This window comes from Protomyctophum parallelum, assembly GCF_964188405.1.
Source record: "Protomyctophum parallelum genome assembly, chromosome: 21".
NCBI classification, from domain to species: Eukaryota; Metazoa; Chordata; class Actinopteri; order Myctophiformes; family Myctophidae; genus Protomyctophum; species Protomyctophum parallelum.
The window spans coordinates 23,783,132-23,803,374 of record NC_139713.1 but is presented as its reverse complement, the minus strand read 5'-3'; positions in this window follow the sequence as shown (position 1 = coordinate 23,803,374).

Genomic DNA, 20,243 nt, shown 5'->3' with positions numbered 1-20,243 from the left:
GTGAAGCAGTAAAAGTAATTTACTGGTCCGCGGCTGACCAGTACTCCCTTTCCCCTGACAACAGCTCTCCACATTTACATTTTTTAGATGCAACCGGCATCTGATGGAGGTTGATATTAGTACACAAAAGTCCACTTCAGCTCATTAGCTCAAACACAACCATCCCGGCAACACGTAATGAGCAAGCACAACGATGAGCAGTCAGTCAGTGAGTCAGCCGGGCGGGCAGCGAGCTTGCGCCCCCCCCACCCCGACTCAGACCTCACGTTGCATTTATGAGCAGATCAGTCAATTCGACGAGCAACTGAAACATTAGCGGTGATAGGGACCAGCGGTCCGGCAACACAAGCCTAATGGCCCGAGCCACGGTAATGCAGCATTAGCGTTTGATTCTATAAGAGAGAGAGGGAGAGAGAGAGAGAGAGAAAGAGGCTTGTTGAAAGCATTGTTATGTGCCAATTACTCCAGGGCCATGCTGGTCAGCTCAGCGTGATTCGAGGTAATTTTAGACCCTGGCGGTGCAATCAGGACGAGTGGTGCATCTGTAGCACTAAGTGGCCTAAGATTAGGCCATCTGCACTCTCCTGACAAATAACTTGTCATGAAACGTAATTCATTCAACTTATGTTCATTTCAAATCAGCCTTAATTTTTTTGTTTTTTTATTCTCTGGAAGGGAGCCGACTGTACATAAGTGATGAACAGAGTGATGCGTATAATACTATAGAAAATACAAAGACACAAACGGCGGCGTGTGTGTGCCCTATATACAGTATAAGGGACAGGAATTAACAACAGTCGCAATTAAGCACAACAGTTTCTCAGCATATGACTAAGTATAACAGGCTTGAGGAGGGTTCTTCTGTGATGTAAAGGGGAGTGAATTAAGCTCCCCGGTGGTGGGCCTTTGTCCAATCATGTCAAATTATACCCTCTGCTTGAGTCCTCTCTCTCTGCCCCCGTCCATCCATCCCTCTGTTTATTATCTCTCTCTCTCTCTCTCTCTCTCTCTCTCTCTCTCTCTCTCTCTCTCTCTCTCTCTCTCTCTCTCTCTCTCTCTCTCTCTCTCTCTCTCTCTCTCTCTCTCTCTCTCTCTCTCTCTCTCTCTCTCTCTCTCTCTCTCTCTCTCTCTCTCTCTCTCTCTCTCTCTCTCTCTCTCTCTCTCTCTCTCTCTCTCTCTCTCTCTCTCTCTCTCTCTCTCTCCTTCCTCTCTCTCTCATTTCTACCCTTCTACAGTACATTCAGTGTCATTTATTTATTTTCCTCCTCCACCTAGATGTCTTGCCTTTGATCTCTCCATTACACCTCCCCCCCCCCACCCACCCACTGAGAGACCCTTATTACAACGTCCATCTCCGACACATCTCCCATGCACCTGTCCAAGGCTCACATGCACACAGTACATTGTTAATTATGGTAGCCATATTTGTCTCCACCAGGCCGAAGGCATGGGGGGAGAGTATGTTTTGCACTCCGTCCGTCAGTCCGTCCGTCCGTCCGTCCGTGTGTGTGTGTGTGTGTGTGTGTGTGTCTGTGAGCAGCTAATCTCGGCCACCGTTAACCCGGTCGATGCCAAATTTTGCACACACACTCCCTGGATGCCAACGATGAACCTCTGCCCCAAACTTTCCAGAACGGCCTGTTATAGCGCCACCAGGAGGCCGCTTTGTGCAAAACAAGTTTTTGCACAGTACACCTACAGATTTTGTCCAAACATCACGCAAATTGGTACACAGTCTCTCTAGAGCCAGTCAACGAAACCGGTCTTTCAGATTTATCAGACTCCATCCTGATTGGTTAAGATTGGCTTCCAAAGTTCATTTACTTTTGTTGCCCTTTTATCCAACCACCAGATGAAGGCAAGCTGCAATGTCCTACATTCCTATCCTGGTGGAGACCTGTGCCCAGAAGGGCACTTTTTCTAGTTATACCCACTTTTTGCTGTCGGTAGAAACCTCTTATCTCCATACTTTAATGTTTTTTGAGGGGCGCCTTCGGAATTACGTCATGTGGCAGCCAAGTTTGTTTAGAGGACTATAAACAAACAGTCTATGGACTTTTAATGTTGGTTTACAGCTCTTTAAATAAACATTACCAGGTGCCCCTCACTTCACACAAGTGTGATTTATTTCCTGTAAATTAAAGCCCCACTTGACCATGCTACAGTGTTGCACAAAAGCATCAGAAGTTGCAGATCCAAAAGCTCGCAACGCGGCGGGAAGATTGCAGATCTGCTACTTTTGAATCAAAAACTTGGACATATACTGTATGAGGTTTCCACCAGACAGAGACGATTTATATGAACACAGGAGTAATAGTGGCTCAGGGGCTAGAGCGTCCGCCCGTGAAATTGAAGGTTCCCGGTTCCATCCCTGGCTGTGTGTTGAAGTAGCGTCTTTGAGCAAGACAGACACTAAGGCCCTCATTTATCAACGCGACATAAGCCAAAATATGGGTGCTCGCCGGAATTACCGGCATTTATCATTTCCGCAAAACCTTGAACTTTGTTCTCACCAGTTTTTCTGTCGTAGAAAAGCAGCATTGTTTGACCAGCTGATCAGGCTGTCAAAGGCATCTAAACATATGTATTCATTCCTAAAATGTTTATATAAAGGTATGTAGCCCATATAGGCCTACATGTAAAAAAGGGGGGGAAAAAGTAAAGGAATACATCAACGATGTGTCTTTGTGTCATATGAAATTAGTAGGAGATTTCCAACTTTACAAGCAATTAAAATCGCACAATTAAAAACAATGTTGCAAGTTAGATGCTTAAGCCATTTAAACAGTGTTTTGCATGAGCGCATACATGCAAGGATTTGGGCTGTCTGTGCTGGAATATTTCCATGACGGGACGTTGGAGAGTATAGTGCAGTGCTGCAGCTGCGGAGAGTCCCAACATGGGTAGCCTATACTGTAGCCTAATCTACAGCAGGCCGATGTCTTTCTGGAGTTACGGTATGTGCAATCTCCTCCTCGTTTAATAAACCCGCTCGAATGCCAAATGTACCGTGCCAGCGCAAGTGGGAAACGCATCAAAGATAGGTAGGCTAACCCATCCAGCCCACCACCACCAGTGCCACATGAGGCTATGGTTTTCGCTGCACATTCATATAATTGACAGTTGACAGCCCAGCCAGTGCAGCGACTAGCGACCACGAGGCAATCTAAATAGACTGTCGAACATGCATGGTCAGTTGGTCACGGTGACACGGACGGACAGTGATAGAGACAGACAGACAGGACAGGAGGAGATGCACCTATTTGCAAAACAGCAGCGTGTGTGCCTATTTGTTATTTAATTCATGGTTCACAGGTTCAGGTTTTCGTTCACTAATATATCTTGTTGTATATTAAATTAAAAATACTTTAATAATTGAATATACAACTAACAACACACAGTGACAGTTGCTTGCAATTGCAATATGTGCGTGCGTGCGTGCGGGGGGGGGGGGGGTGAGGCGGGCAGCAAGGCAAGCGATGCGAGAGGAGAAACAGACAGGGTAGGCCTACAGCTTTATTTTTTAATGCAGGTGTTCGTTCTTTCTTTATTTAAGAACACACCAGTTGGGCTTGCAAGTTGCGTGTGCGTGCCTGCGTCTGTGTGTGTGTAGGGAGGGGGGGTTTTTATTGGCTTTTTTTTCCATGTAACCATGGTTTCCATAGTTGTGTGGTCGTATTGCAGTTGTTCATGTCGCAAAAACGAGGTCAAGACTTGATTTCATAGGGTGTGCCAGATTGATTTCAGCCGTCACATTTATCACTGCTAGGAATGAAATTAAGGAAGGATCAGCTGTTTGCGATCACTTTATAAATGCCGTGGCGATGTGAGTGTACTCCGAAACCAACGCTCGAATTTGGGGCAGATTTTACACTCAATTGATAAATGAGGGCCTAAACCTCTAACTGGGCAGGTCGGTGTCTCTCGCATGGTTGCCTGCCTCCGCCATCGGGGTGTGTGTGTGTGAATGTGAAGTACATTGTGAAGTGCAAGTGAGTGGTCAGATGAGTGGAAAAAGTGCTATATAAAGAAGCCAGTTAGTCAAATTTACAGAGGCCGTCTGGCAATCGGAAGGTTGCCGTAACAAGACACTTGTTACAGGCGCATAGCTGAGCCCTAGCTGTTACGTCGTCCTTTAGTGCCCTAAACAAACATTACAGTCCATATATACTTGGCTGGCAAACGATTTACATCATACGTTCTCTAAACAAACAAAAAAAACCTACTGTACTACCATGCTTTTACGATTATGTGCTTTTTAACCTATACTGGAAAACAAAGCCTAGGATTTCATGCTTCTTTAAATGGAAATGCAGATTGCAGCGAGCGGGAGCGCCCTTGGTGTTGCGAGCCCCAAGGACTGAACAATCTGTGGGAAGGCTATTATATATGGGGAATGTATTATGGGCTTTTATTATGTATTTGAATGGATCCCGTATCCGTAGAAGAGGGGAGTGGAAGCCTTGAAAAATAGGAGACTAGTGTTCTCTCTGAGAAAAATGCTTTCATGTTCTTTTCTTTTTGTATTCTGAGAGAAATGGATTTTAAACCTGGCCCCAGCTATAATTTGGCTGGATGCTCCTAATGCTCCGACTGTCCATCCATTGCCACTTTCATGTGTGTTTTTTTCTCTCTCTGGTGGCGGCGTGGCATCCATATGTGCTTTCTGAGTGAAATTAGCTCGACGTCGCAACCGACCGGTGTGCCACTGGGCCCCCGACCGAGACCCCGCTGATATAGCTGCCAACTGTCTCGCCTCAGTAAGCCACCGCCGAGACAGCAAGCAGCAGGCTTCCTTCCCACAAGATAAAAAATGACACAGGCGTGCACGCACGCACGTGCGCACACGCACACACAGACGAGCAGAAACCTTGCATCTCCATATTTAAACTTTTATGATTTTTTTAATACATTTCTTCAGTAAATAATGTGCAAAATTAGAGAAATTTGCCAATATATTTGTACATCGGCTATTTACGGAATTTATGTGTGTTCCGCCCGTGAAGTCATGTGTCAAGTCAAGTCTATGGACTTAGTAATGACGAAGATTTGACCGATTTGTTTCCGCCTGATGCCATGATGACACTTTTATGTTAGACAACAACACACTCCATATTTGGGTGTATAGCTGCAGTGGGAACTCCTTATATGGTTATGGCTGAGGCATGGTGGTGACGACGCAGTGACATGAGTCAGATGTCGTCCCCCCGCACCTGCCTGCCCGCAGGCCTGTCCTCCCTTAAGACAGTTTTAATATAGGATAAAAAGTATTAACAAGAGCTTGTGACCAAATAAATCCATTGGATCCATTGAAACTAGGGATGTTAATAGTTAATCGATTTATCGCCGTTAATAAATTAGTCGAAACTTTTTTATTAATAAATAATCTAATTAATTGAAACGTCTCTGCTTTTGCATGCATTTGATGTGACTGACAAGACAGTACACTTTTCATTTGATTCTATTTCTCATACAAAGATGCCACTGCCTGGCCCTGTATCGCAAATGGTCAAATAAGTATTTGATTAGGAATATAATATGCCTTTTGTTTTCTTTCTGTATATCAGCAAAATGTAGATTTTTATGTTAGACATTGAGGGAAATTAAGATTCTCCGATTTATTTTTAAACGCCTCTTATCAACTAACTAACTAACTATTAATGCATTAATCGATAATTCCCATCCCTAATTGGAACACAGCTTCTTTTTTTAGATTTCCTGACAAGTAACAGTTTTGGAGCAATAAAATATGAATTGCTTTGTTATTATCCTATATCCTCCCTCTCCCCCCTCTCTCTCTGCTATAGGCCCAAATATCCCACCATCGGCTTCTCCCTGTGGGTTGTTAATAGAGGAGCCAAGAGCCTGCAAATATATCTGTTTATATACATCACATCAAGAGCAGACAATATGAATGCTCAATTTCCTAGCCTGTGGGCCATCCTAGAATTCATTTATGCTCTGCAAATATCAATGTCACGCTAACTCTCGGTAAGGGGCGTCAGCTAGAATGCTATGAATAACTTAATCGAATTACACACTTAGAGCAAGAGGGGAATTATTATTATTATTCAAATTATGTACAATACAAGCCTCAGTTTGTATCCCTGTACAATACAAGGCTCTAAGGTTCTCAAAGTGGGTGCCGTGGCACCCTAGGGTGCCTTGGCACAAGTCCAGGGGTGCCTCAGAGAATTTATTAATGTCACTTGCATTTGGTGCATTCTTTTTGAGCCTACAGGACACCAAGTCTCAAATATAGCAGATATACAACCTCACAATGCATCACACAACGAGCTTGTAGATCGGCTATTTTTGGTGAATGTTCCCCCAGAATAGGGTATAAGTATAAGAATTATTTTACTTAATGGAAACTCTCAGGTTTTCCTCATGACATACTGTATCTTAGGGGGAAAGATGTACATATTATTTACTTACCATTAATACGACAATACATAAAGTGCTATAAAGTAATTTGGGGTGACCTGAGCCATTTTTTGAGACCAACTGCTCTAAGGATGGTGATGTCAGTTTGTCCGTCCATCCCATGGTATAGAGACCAACTGCTCTAAGGATGGTGATGTCAGTTTGTCCGTCCATCCCATGGTATAGAGACCAACTGCTCTAAGGATGGTGATGTCAGTTTGTCTGTCTATCCCATGGTATAGAGACCAACTGCTCTAAGGATGGTGATGTCAGTTTGTCCGTCCATCCCATGGCATAGAGAACAACTGCTCTAATGATGGTGGTGTGATTGATTGATTGATTGATTGATTGAAATATTTATTAACAGTTTGTAGAATTTACAGTACATTTTAAGCACAAACTCAATACACAAACTCAGTTTGTCCGTCCATCCCATGACCAACGCGTCACACCCATAGATATACAGGCCGTAAAGGAGGCCTGTTTTGCAGCGATTTCAAATCCGCCATCTTTCTATTTCCGGTCCAGAAATGCAACCGGACAATGAATGCTATTGGCTGCAACCACAGCGGGTCTTCACTCACTAAAACCAGTATAGAAAGCCTAGAAACATAGCCTTACTTCATCATTCATTTCTAAATTAATGTGACCATAATTTACTAAACGCAGATCATGATGATTTAAAACAAAGACTTTAAACTACCGAAAACATAAAAGTGTTTATGAAAAGGTTTACTAAGGGTTTACTAAGTGTAAAGTTCGCCCAACACCTCAGTGACTCGTATTGAGATTATAATGTATCGCAAACGGTAGACATCTGCTGGGCCATAAATAGGAACAGCAGCTTCAATGAGAACCCATAGTGGCTTCATTTCCAGCAAACTAAGCTAGCGCCTTGGTCCGTCTGTCCGTCACTGAGGCAATTAGGCCCCAAACTAAATATCGCTACAACTACTAGCTGTGAAGGAATGGCCTTGAATGTTGCTGAGCACATTCAAGCTCCTTAGAGGTTGGACCCTATTACTACAGGATGCCAAAGTAAGTGAGTTAAAAACCACACATCCTAAACAAAGCTAATTCCCTTAGTACAGCCACGCTCCTGACAGCCAAGAATAATGATTGTAACCATGGCAATGTTAAGCATACAGACCAACGATCTACCCCTACAGTATGGGTTTTCAACAGGGGGTCAGGGACGCCTAGCTCGTCCTCAGAGTTAACTACTTCAGCCCTACATAAATTTCAGCCATTTGAAAATAACCGCTTTGTGTGATAGCAACATTAATTTCTTCTTCTTTTTGAGTGGTTCCTAACTGCTCATGCCTGGTCGCGTGTGTATGTTTGTCTGTCTGTTTAGACTAGAGTATTTACGAACAGCTGCAATACCGCTGGCAGTTTTTACTCTAGCATCCCATAACATTAGCTGAATCTACAAGCACAACACATTGTTGCGTGACATGTTGTACAAGCTTGTAGATCGCCTGTTTTCAGCAAAGAGATTTGGTGAAGCGGGGAAAAAGAACAGACAAAGTACAGAGCCAAATATTCAAGTTTGTTTGATGCCGTTACCTTTATACTTTTACTCAAGTACATTTTGAATACCGCTTTAATTGTGAGTATTTCTACATAGTGCTTCCACCACTGTGAGAAACTGTAATATCATAAACAGCCCATGTGAAGAAGTGTTATGCCTGGTTGGTTAATATACTTGGTCGCGAGTCATGTGCAAAATATTCCCAAAATTTGGGAAAAGGGACAAGTCTGATTTGTGAGTCCTTGTGTGTGCAGTACAGTAGTCCTGTTCAATTTCACATCGATTGGTCAACCCACTAAGGAGACAAAATGCACAAGAGCCATGTAACTGTATAAATGTTCCTTGTCCACAGATTGATCAGTATGTCACCGTAGCATGTGTTACTGTGGCTTCTTGCTGGCACAATTGATGTTTTGTAATTAAAGCTGCTGCGCTTTATTGACTACAGACACAATACTGTATGAACAACAGGATTATATTGGTGTGCCAAGTCTATATAGCCAACTAAGCCAAGCCTTGCTGGGTCTGCTGCTGGCGTTTAAATCAAAGTCCTTTTAAAATTTTCAACCATTACCCAGCTCCCCGGAGGCCATGCAGGTCAAGCATGCTACTACAAAAAGGAAAGGCCAATTAGACAATTGGAAACACCTGCCAATCAATGAAACACGTGGGAGCCCCATTCAGAAGGAAACGTTCACAAAAAATAGCAGATGCTTCGCAGCATTATGAGCTTGTAGATCAGCCTTTTTTTATCTTCATGATTGCGGCCTACAACTCAGGGAAATCCAGTATCTCAAAATGTTAACTATCAAGAACGAGCACACCATTCAATGTAATAAATAGGGCGACAGAAGTTGAAATTTGGTTCCTCAAGCTCGATAAAGACCAATCAATAAAATGATTTATAATACAGAAATATTTTACATTCTCCAAGTCTAAAGTATGTAAATTCATGGTGGCACCTTTTACAGTAGAGGAGCCACGAAAGTTTACTTTTCAGATGAATGTAAATTTTGCGTCTCTATCGGCACGGAATGAGGTCTGGTGCAAAGTCGGTGATGACTTGCGGTGCCATGTTATCTGCCGGTGTTGGTCCACTGTGTTTTATCCAGAGTCAACACAGCCGTCTACCAGGAGATTTAGAACACCGTCTTCTGACAAGCTTTGTGGAAATGCCAATTTTCTTTTCCGGCAGGAACTGGCATGTTGGCACCTTCCCACAGTGCCAAGACTACTGGCAACTGGTTTGCTGACCATATTACTGTGCTTGATTGACCAGCCAAGTCACCTGACCTGAACCCCCCCGTAGAGAATCTATGGGGTATTGTCAGAAGAAGATGAGACACCACCAGACCAGAACCAGCAATACAGAGGAGCTGAATCAAAGCACCCTGGGCCTCCAGAACACCTCAGCAGTGCCACAGGCTGATCGCCTCCGTGCGACGCTGCTGCATTAATGCAGTAATTCGTATGAAAGCTGCCGTGACCATTGACCAAGCATTGAGCGTATTAAATTAATATATTTTTCAGCAGAACGACATTTAAATCTTTTTTTCAATCTTTTATATCTGATGTATATATTTTTTCAATTATACTGGATTTTGGATTTTCATGAACTGTCTGCTGTAATCATCAAAATATTTTATATATATATATATATATATATATATATATTATTATTTTATTTTCTTCACTTTGCATGAGTTGCACACGCAGTGCATCGCGTTGTGAGTTTGTAGATTCCCTATTTTCACCGGACAACACAGTTGGATAACTTATATACTGTAACTGCACAGTATGTAAGTTATATATATACACCGGTATATATATATCACAGTACACAGCGGCTACTATGAGAAAAACATAACACGATGGGAACTATGCACAAAGAAATTCACACACCTTTTTACTTGTAAAACTGTGATGTGACAATAACGGTGATTCTGATTTCATATAGTCATACCTACATTGTTATGTCGAACACAGCAACCAATACAGTTGGTCATGTCTGAATACACAAATCAGATCTGATCACTTGTATTTTTGGAGGGACAGTGAATACTAATGAACACCATACAATGCCATGTGAATACACCGGATTCAGAAAGAATGCTAGTTTCTGCCCATAGTCCATATTCCAAAGTTCGTAGTAATAAGAGTGTATATGTGATACAGTCAGTCCCAAAGATCAGATTAGAGCAACACATTGGGTTTTCCTGCAGTCAGATAGACACTGCATTGGTCACTGGTGGTCGTACATCAGCGCCACCATACTGTATGGTTGGAGCAACTTGCCTACATAATAATGGAGCTACATAATGGAGCTACATAATATTGATTTTATAACCAATGCCTGTTGGGAATGATGCCCGTTTTATGTAAGTAAAAGTATCTATACTGCAATGTAGGAATACTCTGTTACAAGTAAAAGCCTGGAATGCAAAATTGACAAAGTATTGGCTTCAAAAGTAGGGGTGTATTAAACGATATAGTAACTGCATCGAAAAATCGATTTTATTTCAAGAATCGAAATGAAAACAGCAACATTGACTATGTATCGTATCGAATTGCCATAATGAACCAATCGTCCATGTATCGTATCGTCAACCATGTATCGTGATACGTATCATATCGCTGTTAAAATGTATCGTTACACCCCTATTCAAAAGTAATCATTGTGCAGAATGTCCCATTTCAAGATTTCAAATTAAATAGCCGATCTACAAGCTCACAATGCGTCGCATGGCTGCACATTGTGAGCTTGTAGATTGGCTATTTTAAAATGGCCGAAATAGATAGGGCTGAGTGTTTACTGTATGTTTTGTGATAAACTCTACATACAAAGTAACTAGTAACTAAAGTTTTCAAATAATTGTAGTGGAGAAAAAGTACAATATTTGCCTCTGAGATGTAGTGGAGTCAAAGTATTGGAAAATGGAAATATTCAAGTAAAGTACAAATACCTCAAAATTGTACTTAAGTATAGTACTTGAGTAAATGTACTTTACACCACTGGAATTTGAGACTCTGGCACACATACCGAACATGTATGGACATGTATGCATGGCATGCCCATTGCCCACAGACCTCGCCTTGAACAGGCTGTGTAAGGCCCAAACCACACCAATGCAACTAGTCGCAAATCCTTGCAACAAAACAGTTTTAAGGACATGTCACTATTGTCACACCAATTAGACTCCTTGCAACTGCCATTGGGGATAATGGTTGCATGCAACTATTCATGCAACTACTCGCACCCGTTTGGTTGCAATCAATCAATCGATCAAAACTTTATTTGTATATAGCACATTTCATACAGCAAGTGCAACCCAATGTGCTTCACAGATTTACAAATATAAAAGACATTAAAGGAAATGGAAAGAAACAAAGAAGGAAAAAGAAAACATTGGAAAACATTACAAATAAACATAAAACAAGGATAATGATATGACCTAATTAAAAGCAATGCTAAAAAGGTATGTCTTAAGGTTTCTTTTAAAAATGTCTGTGGATTCAGAGAGCCGAGAGGTTTACAAGGCAGGCTGTTCCACATTATAGGACCATAATAGCTAAAGGCTGCTTCTCCGTGCCTTTTAGTTTTAGGTCTAGTCTTAGGAACCTCTAAAAGGTTCTCTAAAAAGGGACACCAGATAGGAGAGCATTGCAGTAATCTAGCCTGCTAGTGATGAATGCGTGCATTAGCCTTTCTGTATCAGCCTGTGAGAGAAACCCACGGACTCTGACAATATTCCTCAGGTAATAAAAAGACACTTTGGTGATGTTACTGAGATGGGCCTTGAAATTGAGATTAGAATCAAGTATGACACCAAGGGTTTTTACCTGATCCTTGGTGTTTATTGAGCATGATTTAAGTTTAGCAGATACTTGTTCCCTGTGGGGGTCATCCCCAATAACTAGGATTTCAGTTTAGTCTTTATTTAACTGGAGAAGGTTTTCTGACATCCAGACATTGATATCCGAGATGCCGTTTGTTAGGGTGTCAATGGGGCTGAGGTCCTTAGGGGATACAGATATATAAAGTTGCGTGTCGTCCGCATAGCTATGGAAATCAATTTTGCGTTCCAATGTGGACTATCACGCTTGTGGGAGTGAATTAAAAACACCTGGAAGTTTTTCCAGGAGGATTGGGACGGTCGCGCCAGGAAAGCAGCGGTTGCAAAGAGTTGCATGGCGAATCATTGGTGTTGTTTGGGCCTAAGGGACTTAAATTAAGCAGTCCAGTCAGGAGTCAGGACTCATTGTCTCCTGACTGACGCAGGAAATATTAGAACCAAACGTGCATACACTCTTTAAACACATCTTTCAACAGAAGTTGTAATTAGATTTTTATTTCACCCCGTGAATTCTACTGTAATTGCGTGCAGAAAGGAATTAAAGGAACGTATAGCCTCTGCTCTTGGCCAATAAGCAAATTAAGCGAAGCTAATTCTCATAGCTAGGGGTAATCATTACCATTCCAGTCCTGTAAAAAAAAGCTGTGGTCCACAGCCAAGAACAAAAGAAAAGTAGACCTGGGATTATCATTTCATTTTATATATATTGTTTTAATTTAAAATGAAAAAGGAAGTAGTAACCTGCGCTAAAGTAATTATGTTTCTTTGGAACAGGGCCCTGAAAAAGTTTTTTTTCTTTCGCCCTCTTCACACTAATTCAATTATAAATCCAATATCTTTTCTCCCTATGCCAAATGTCAAGCTGTGCGTGAGTTATTCCAGACTACGTGCAGAATCAGTTGGTCTTGGCCAGATCACTGTGGAGTGAAGCATGCTGGGATAGCACTTGCCCAGCTACGTTTCTGCCCACAGACTGATAAAGAGATTATATACCCCTCTGACTTCTGATCTTAATAAGGTCATGAAGGACATACTCGTAAACCTTTGATCCTTATCTTTACCACTACCTACCTACGTATCATTTCACTGACAGATATGCTCACAATTCCTTTCTTGATAGAAAAAAACAATGCCTTCTTATTATTCCACGATACTGTAGCTAGCAGTGTTGATTTCGTCGACTAAAACTATGACGAAGAATGTTCGTCGACTACCTTTTTTCACTGACGAAAACTAAATCAAAACAAAATAGGGAAGGAGGGACTAGTGGATAAGTGATCCAGTAGAACTAAAAAACAAGTCATTTTATGTTTAGTTGTGCTCAGGTGTTGCGCTCTGAAAATAGCCGATTAGATCTACAAGCACGACGAGTTGTGAGCTTGTAGATCACCTATTTTCTAGCCTGGCAAGTAAGCCAGGCACGAATATGTGATTCTGGCTCATTAGCCAGGCTACCTATTTTCAGCATGGAACAAAGTGTAAAATCAGGCTAAATACATTTCTGTCGACAAAATCAACTGTAGATTTAGTCGAGTAATATTATAGTTAGTCGACTAAAACTAGACTAACTCTTAAACATTTCAGATGACTAAAATAAATTATATTAATAAATATATATTGAATTTCATTCAAAAGATGACTAAACTAAATAAACATTTGCTCTCAAATCAACACTGGTAGATGTATACTGTAGGTGCTGAGGATAATTCCCTGGAATAAACCTTTTCAAAGGTGAGTGAGGACAAAAAAAGAAAGTAATATCAGCAGTAGGTAAATATGGTGGGATTGTATTAATATTCCAAAGCAGACTTGTCTATTGTGTTGGAGACAATTACAAAGGCTTCAGAGGAGAATGATTGTCTGAGGTCTCTTTTATCATTATGACTTTTATGATTAGACAGACGGTGACAAATAAAAGACTCACATATTACAGGTACATGTCTAAGGGCAGATTCACACTGAGTCCCGACTCCCGAATACGATTTCCTGGTCCCCGCTGGCCATGATTCACATTGGCCTTGATTCTGCTGCCCCCGAGTACACTTAATAATTCAACTGTAATGGTACTACTTATATGTGCCTCAGAGGGGCGCTGCTTTGGGAGACAGAGAATGTCATGTGACAGGAGAAGAGTCACTTGTCAGAGCGCATGTGTTTTATGTTTATGTATTTTTTGGGACATTGGGGAAATGGGACATTCTACAGACTGAGACTGAGTACTTTCTACGGTTGGTACTTTAACCCATTGTGGACTGAAGCCCATTCTAAAAAGCCTTTCTGAAAAACTTCAAATATTTATATAGCAGCATCAATTTCTTGTCATTTTTTAATACTGTACATAAGGGTTGGAACACCTAAAGGGGTTCCTGCCCAGAATGGGTTAAGTACATTTTGATGCCAATACTTTTGTACTTTTACTCAAGTACATTTTTTATTCAGGACTTTTAATGATTATATATATATCCAATGCAAAGGTGTAGGGAAAATCTTAGCTCGCTTTGCTCTTTGTCTATGACCCAGATCACGGAAGTGGCTTTTTTGTCGGCTCAATGATAAATCATTGGAGTGTTTTCAAGCGGATTTTCATGGATCAAAGGCGCAAATACTTTGTATATATCTTATATTAATATAAAGTATAAAGAATGCGAGTACTTTTTCTAGCACGTACGTACAGTACTACAACCCATCTAACCCCTGCTCATTTTGCTAGGCTGGAATTGGCTCAGTGTAGACTAGGACAGAGCACTGCAACATAGGGTTGGGTGACGATACGATTACATCGTCAATCGCGAATATACGAATCCAATCGCCGAATATTTTTATTAGGTGATTTTTCGGGACGATTTAGCCCAATTAACCTGTAAAGTGTGAGCAACATGTGAATCAATTTGGTCCAGCAAGCGGCCGGGTGGAAATCCCCTCCTCCCGTTATAACGGTATGCTCCCACAGTCCCCGCACTCAGCAGTCAGCAGCATCGGGGAACGGCACTTACGGCAGCCGCCTGCCAGTGTAAAGGCTGGGAGCCGAGGAAGGCTGTAGCCTACATGTTGTTTAAGCTCCGGAGTCCAGACCCATGCAGTTTAATAATATACAGTCACAATCCCAATGCGCCACCCGTGAAGTCGGGAAAAAAACAAAAAAAAACAGGCTGCTAGTGTTAGTATAGGCTTATAGCTTAGCGTTAGCTTAGCGTGTAGCTACTGATTCAACACACTGAACTTCATCTCCGCCTGTAATCCAAGTTATTTTTTTATTGACAACGTGAACAAACCCCGACACCAGCGCTGCAAAAATAGACAGATCTACAAGCTCTCAACGTGTACGTGTAGCGAACGGTGCTGCAGAAACAGGCAGGACGCTGCGCCTTGAGAGCCTGTGGATCAGCAGCAGCATGTGGGCGCCCCTCTGAGCCTCCGGCGCCGGTGCGGGGAGGCAAGACTTCTCCACTGTATAGGCTTGGGGATCATTCGTTAGCTTAGCGCTTAGCTTAGTGTGTAGCCCCTACTGGTGCAACCCACTGATTGAACTTCATCTCCGCCTGTAATCTAAGTTTGTTTTATTGACAACGTGAATGAACCCCGACACCAGCACTGCAAAAATAGACAGATCTACAAGCTCTCAACGCGTAGCGAACGGCACTGCAAAAACAGGCAGGACGCGATGCCTTGAGAGCCTGTGGATCAGCCCGGCTGCAGCAGCTTGTGGGCTCCGCTGCTCCGCTACGAGCCTCCGATGGACCGGTGCGGGGAGGCAAGGGAGCAAGTTACCCTGGCTGCGCAGCAGAAACAGACTGATCTACAAGCTCTCAATGCCTAGCGAACGGAGCGGTAAAAACAGGCAGGACGCGGTGCCTTGAGAGCCTGTAGATCTGGCTTTTTTGCGACCTGCAGTGAGCTGTTCTCACTTTACTTTTATGACACGAATACATCGAATTGGCATATCGCCCAACCTTACTGCAACATGCCCGACCGTTGTTTTCGCATGTCGGTCCGTTGGTGTGTCTAATCTGCATGTGCATCCCCACCACAAAGACACCCATGTACTGTCAAACTACTTCCGAAACAATGAGGTCCACAATGCACAATCACAACACCAGAGGCCCCTGTAAAAAGTAAAAGCCTACTCTGGCCAGCTCGCTGGTGCTTTTGTGAGTCAAGCAAAGGCGACAAGTGGATCCAAACTATGCCCGTGCTCTCAAAATGTCTGGCTGTAACAAAGAAACATCTTAAAAAATCTTAGTGGTTTATTATATCATTCTAGGCACATTAATCAGAAAGCAGCTTAAAGGCAGAAATCTTGACAGGATGTCTATGGCTGTGACAACGTGACTGATACCCCTTTTCTAATAACGTCTGTTACACATCTGAACCTGACCATTTGTCATTCAGTACTGTATCTGATGATGTTATCAGTGATTGTGTGTGTGTGTGTGTGTGTGTGTGTGTGTGTGTGTGTGTGTGTGTGTGTGTGTGTTGTGTGTGTGTGTGTTGTGTGTTGTGTGTTTTGTGGTGTTTTTGGATCCGAGATGAGTAGAAGTAAACGTATTGGAGGTTTGAAATACTCCAGCAAAAAACTAAACAGTACAGTACTTAATGTACTTTCCACCACTGCCTGCCTGCCGGCATCGGCTCATCAACTTAGCGGTATTTAAACCCAGTTCTTCACTCCACTCATCGTCAGATCGTTGAACAACCTCCCATATGGTAGCTAGATGTTCTAGACCGTGTATTGTTCCTAGTGTATCGTTTCTCTAGTGTAATGTTCTTAGTGAACTCAGTGTTCTTTGGAGTTTTGCCTCTTGTGTTTTCCCATCATGTACTGACTCATTCTCCTCCTGGGCATACTGTACAGCGCTGCCTACCTACCTGCCTGCCTGCGGTGTGATACTAGTGCAAAGTAGTCTAACAGGAAATGGGAGAGAGAGAGAGAGATGGGGAGTGACATGCAGCAAAGGTTGTCGGGATCGAGAGTTGAACCCGCAACACACTACCGGATTACGCCAACGGTCCGGGCCTACGCTCTTAAGGGTGAACTACTTCCATGGCCTCCCTATTCTTGGGCAAACATTTGGCAGATCTACATGGCGTGTTGCAACACAATGTGCTGTGAGTTTATACAGTAGATCAGCTATTTTCGGCAAAGAGATTTTGTGTAGAGGGACACTTCACATTTTCGCAAAAAAATATTTTAGATTTTAGCAGTGTCCATGATGTCACAGACACTGGACTCACTTCCTTCCTGGACTACAATTCCCATAATGATTTGGTGCACTGCTCCTCCTTGTGGATAGAGGTAGGGCTGTCTTAATGATAATGTAGTCCAGGAAGGAAATGAGACCAGTGTCTGTGACATCATGGACAGTGCTAAAATCTAAAATATCTAAAACCACATCTTCCCCAGGAAAGTGTTCTAAATCTTCTAAACGACATTAACATATATCTTTTTCGCAAAAAGGGTGAAGTAGTGTCCCTTAAGTGAACACTGAGGATTTTACTGTGTGGTGATTGAGCTCTGCTCCTCATTGTCATTCATGAGGTGTTCTGTATGTGCCATTAAAGACTGGAATGATTCTGTGATGAGGCTGCGTGCGTATAGCCTGTAGTCAAGTCTAAGAGTCATTTTCCTTGAGTGTTATTACAATGGTGTGGAATGGCTTGTCATCACGGCTATTTATTTCCCGACCAATAACGCTGTCCTGCGAGCTGGGCACGTGCCTCCGTCACAGAGTTATGATGTGGAGACCATTTAACGCTTATGATTGCTACAACGTGCACCCAACACACACACACACACACACACACACACACACACACACACACAAACACACACACACACTTTCAAAACAACACAAAAACTGAATCAGAACACACTTGCAAATACTTGAACGCTTCAAAATCAATTACATCACAACAGAATGTTTCTAAAGAACACATGACCACAACTGAAACCTTGTTTGCTTCCACAATGAGGAAATGTATTTGCATTTGTTGGTTTGTTTGTCAGAAGGAATTCAGATTGGCCAAAAGGGGTGGCCTGTCACGAAAAAATGCACATTAACTTCTGAACAGATTAAAATGTTAAAAGGTCTATTGGCCAAAAAAAGTTTTTAGTTTAGTCGCAAGGTATGTTAGTAACGTAAGAAAGAAAGAAACAAAGAAACAAACACAAACTAGAAAAAGTGCCCTTCCGGGCACAGGTCTCCACCAGGTTATCCACAGATCCGTGCAGTTAGAGGTAAAAACACTTTTCGGCCAGTTATAGCGCCACCTTGAGGCTGAGTTGAAATTGTTCATGTGGCATTTCGTCCTCGGCCTAGTGGGAATGTGGGTGCACAATTTCACGGAAATCACGCGATGTGTTCATGATTTGCAGCATTTTGTTTGAAACTGAGCACTCCTGTGAACTTTGGAAGCCAATCTTAACCAATCAGGATGGAGTCTGATAAATCTGAAAGACCCGTTTCGTTGAATGGCTCTAGAGAGACTGTGTACCAATTTGCGTGATGTTTGGACAAAATCTGTAGGTGTACTGTGCAAAAACTTGTTTTGCACAAAGCGGCCTCCTGGTGGCGCTATAACAGGCCGTTGTGGAAAGTTTGGGGCAGAGGTTCATGGTTGGCATCCAGGGAGTGTGTGTGCAAAATATGGCATCGAAAAACTTGTTTTGCACAAAGCGGCCTCCTGGTGGCGCTATAACAGGCCGTTCTGGAAAGTTTGGGGCAGAGGTTCATGGTTGGCATCCAGGGAGTGTGTGTGCAAAATTTGGCATCGACCGGGTTAACGGTGGCTGAGATTAGCTGTTCACGGACGGACACACGGACACACGGACGGACGGAGTGCAAAACATACTCTCCCCATGCCTTCGGCTGGTGGAGACAATAAAGGAGGAGACAGACACTCAAGTAAGGCATATCTAGAGTCTGCATAATTGTGCCGCAGGGAATTCTAATCAATTAGAACCGCAGAGCTAATTAAAGGCAGCATTGTGTTTACCGAGTCAGAGCGAAGGGCTCAGTGAAGGCAGAGGGTGGTCATAATTGGAGTCAGACCAACATCCAGACACACATAGTGGTTGCTCACTACTCGGTAGTGCATACCAGGTTATTGTGGCTTCAAAACTGGCTGGTAACATTTGAAGACTTTTGTCAAACCTCTCTCCCCCTCCACCCCCCATCTTAGCTGTCACTCTAACTCTATACCAGTGGTTTTCAACCCTTTTCATATCAAGTCCATTATTTATCCGCCATTTGAGCCACGGACCAACATTTGAGAACCAGAAGCCTTTATTGCCATGACATGTTGTGACAGTGTGACCCCACCCTGTCACTGTTTGCTGCTAGTGTACATGCCTTTCAGTAAGCGCGCAATGTTGGGATATGCAAAGACTACTAAGGTCAGATTCTCACCTAATACTTTGGTAGACTCAGATCCGTATGGGCGGGGAATTGGGATTCTTGCATATTTAATTGGCTGGGGTTTGCCTTCACACTGTCATTCGCAGCAATTGGAAACGCAGCAGGGGGGACCTTTATCAATGTGTTCCATTCATAAACTATAGCCTACACAGTGAAATCTATGGTGATAAAATTACACTCATAACGTGCATGTGTCGTGCCGTCTGGGACCCCCCCCCCCCCCCCTCTCTCTCTCTACGCACGCAGCCGCCACACACTGTTCTTTTGGGCATGCAGCACAGCGCTGCATGAACGCACTGATATAACTCCCCAGTCCCACACAGTGACAGCACTCCATGTTTACGGCACGCACAGACAGACAGACAGACAGACAGACAGAATATGATGTAGGCTATAATACACTGCAGTGTTTTTATGTGTTTTCTTAAGCAATTGATTAATGTACACGTCCTCATTTCGATCAGGGCTTCAGTCTCCTTATTCGACCACGTCTATCCACAGTAACGGGACATCTTTGCGCTGCGTAAAATATGCCTTCTCCGTCTCCAACTGTGTTCAGCTCCTCACCCGCCACATTATGTTTGCTTCATTTCCTTTATTTACTGCGGATTGCATTCACACCTGCACCGAATCGTAGTCAAGTACGATTCGAAGCGAAGCGAAACCCACGTTTTTGGGCGGAGTAAAATGCGGTTATTTGCTGCGCATTAGGATTCGAATGAGCCTTCACACCTGCCAAACGAAGCGCACTTTCTGACAATGCGCAGCAGGATTCGTTTTAATCGCAGCAAAGCTCTCTGGTATGATGTGACCTAAGAAGCAGCAAACTGACCACACACACTGCTCTCATTAGATTCCTGTCACTTTAAGAAGCTGAACACAATTTGGGCCAAATCAACTCAATTTGGGCCAAACCAACTCCCCTTCTAGGGAGGGGGAGGATTGCCTGTCACAGAGGGACATCGAAGGAAAGGACTTTTGGGAAAACTAAAAAAGACTTTCAAATAGAAGAGC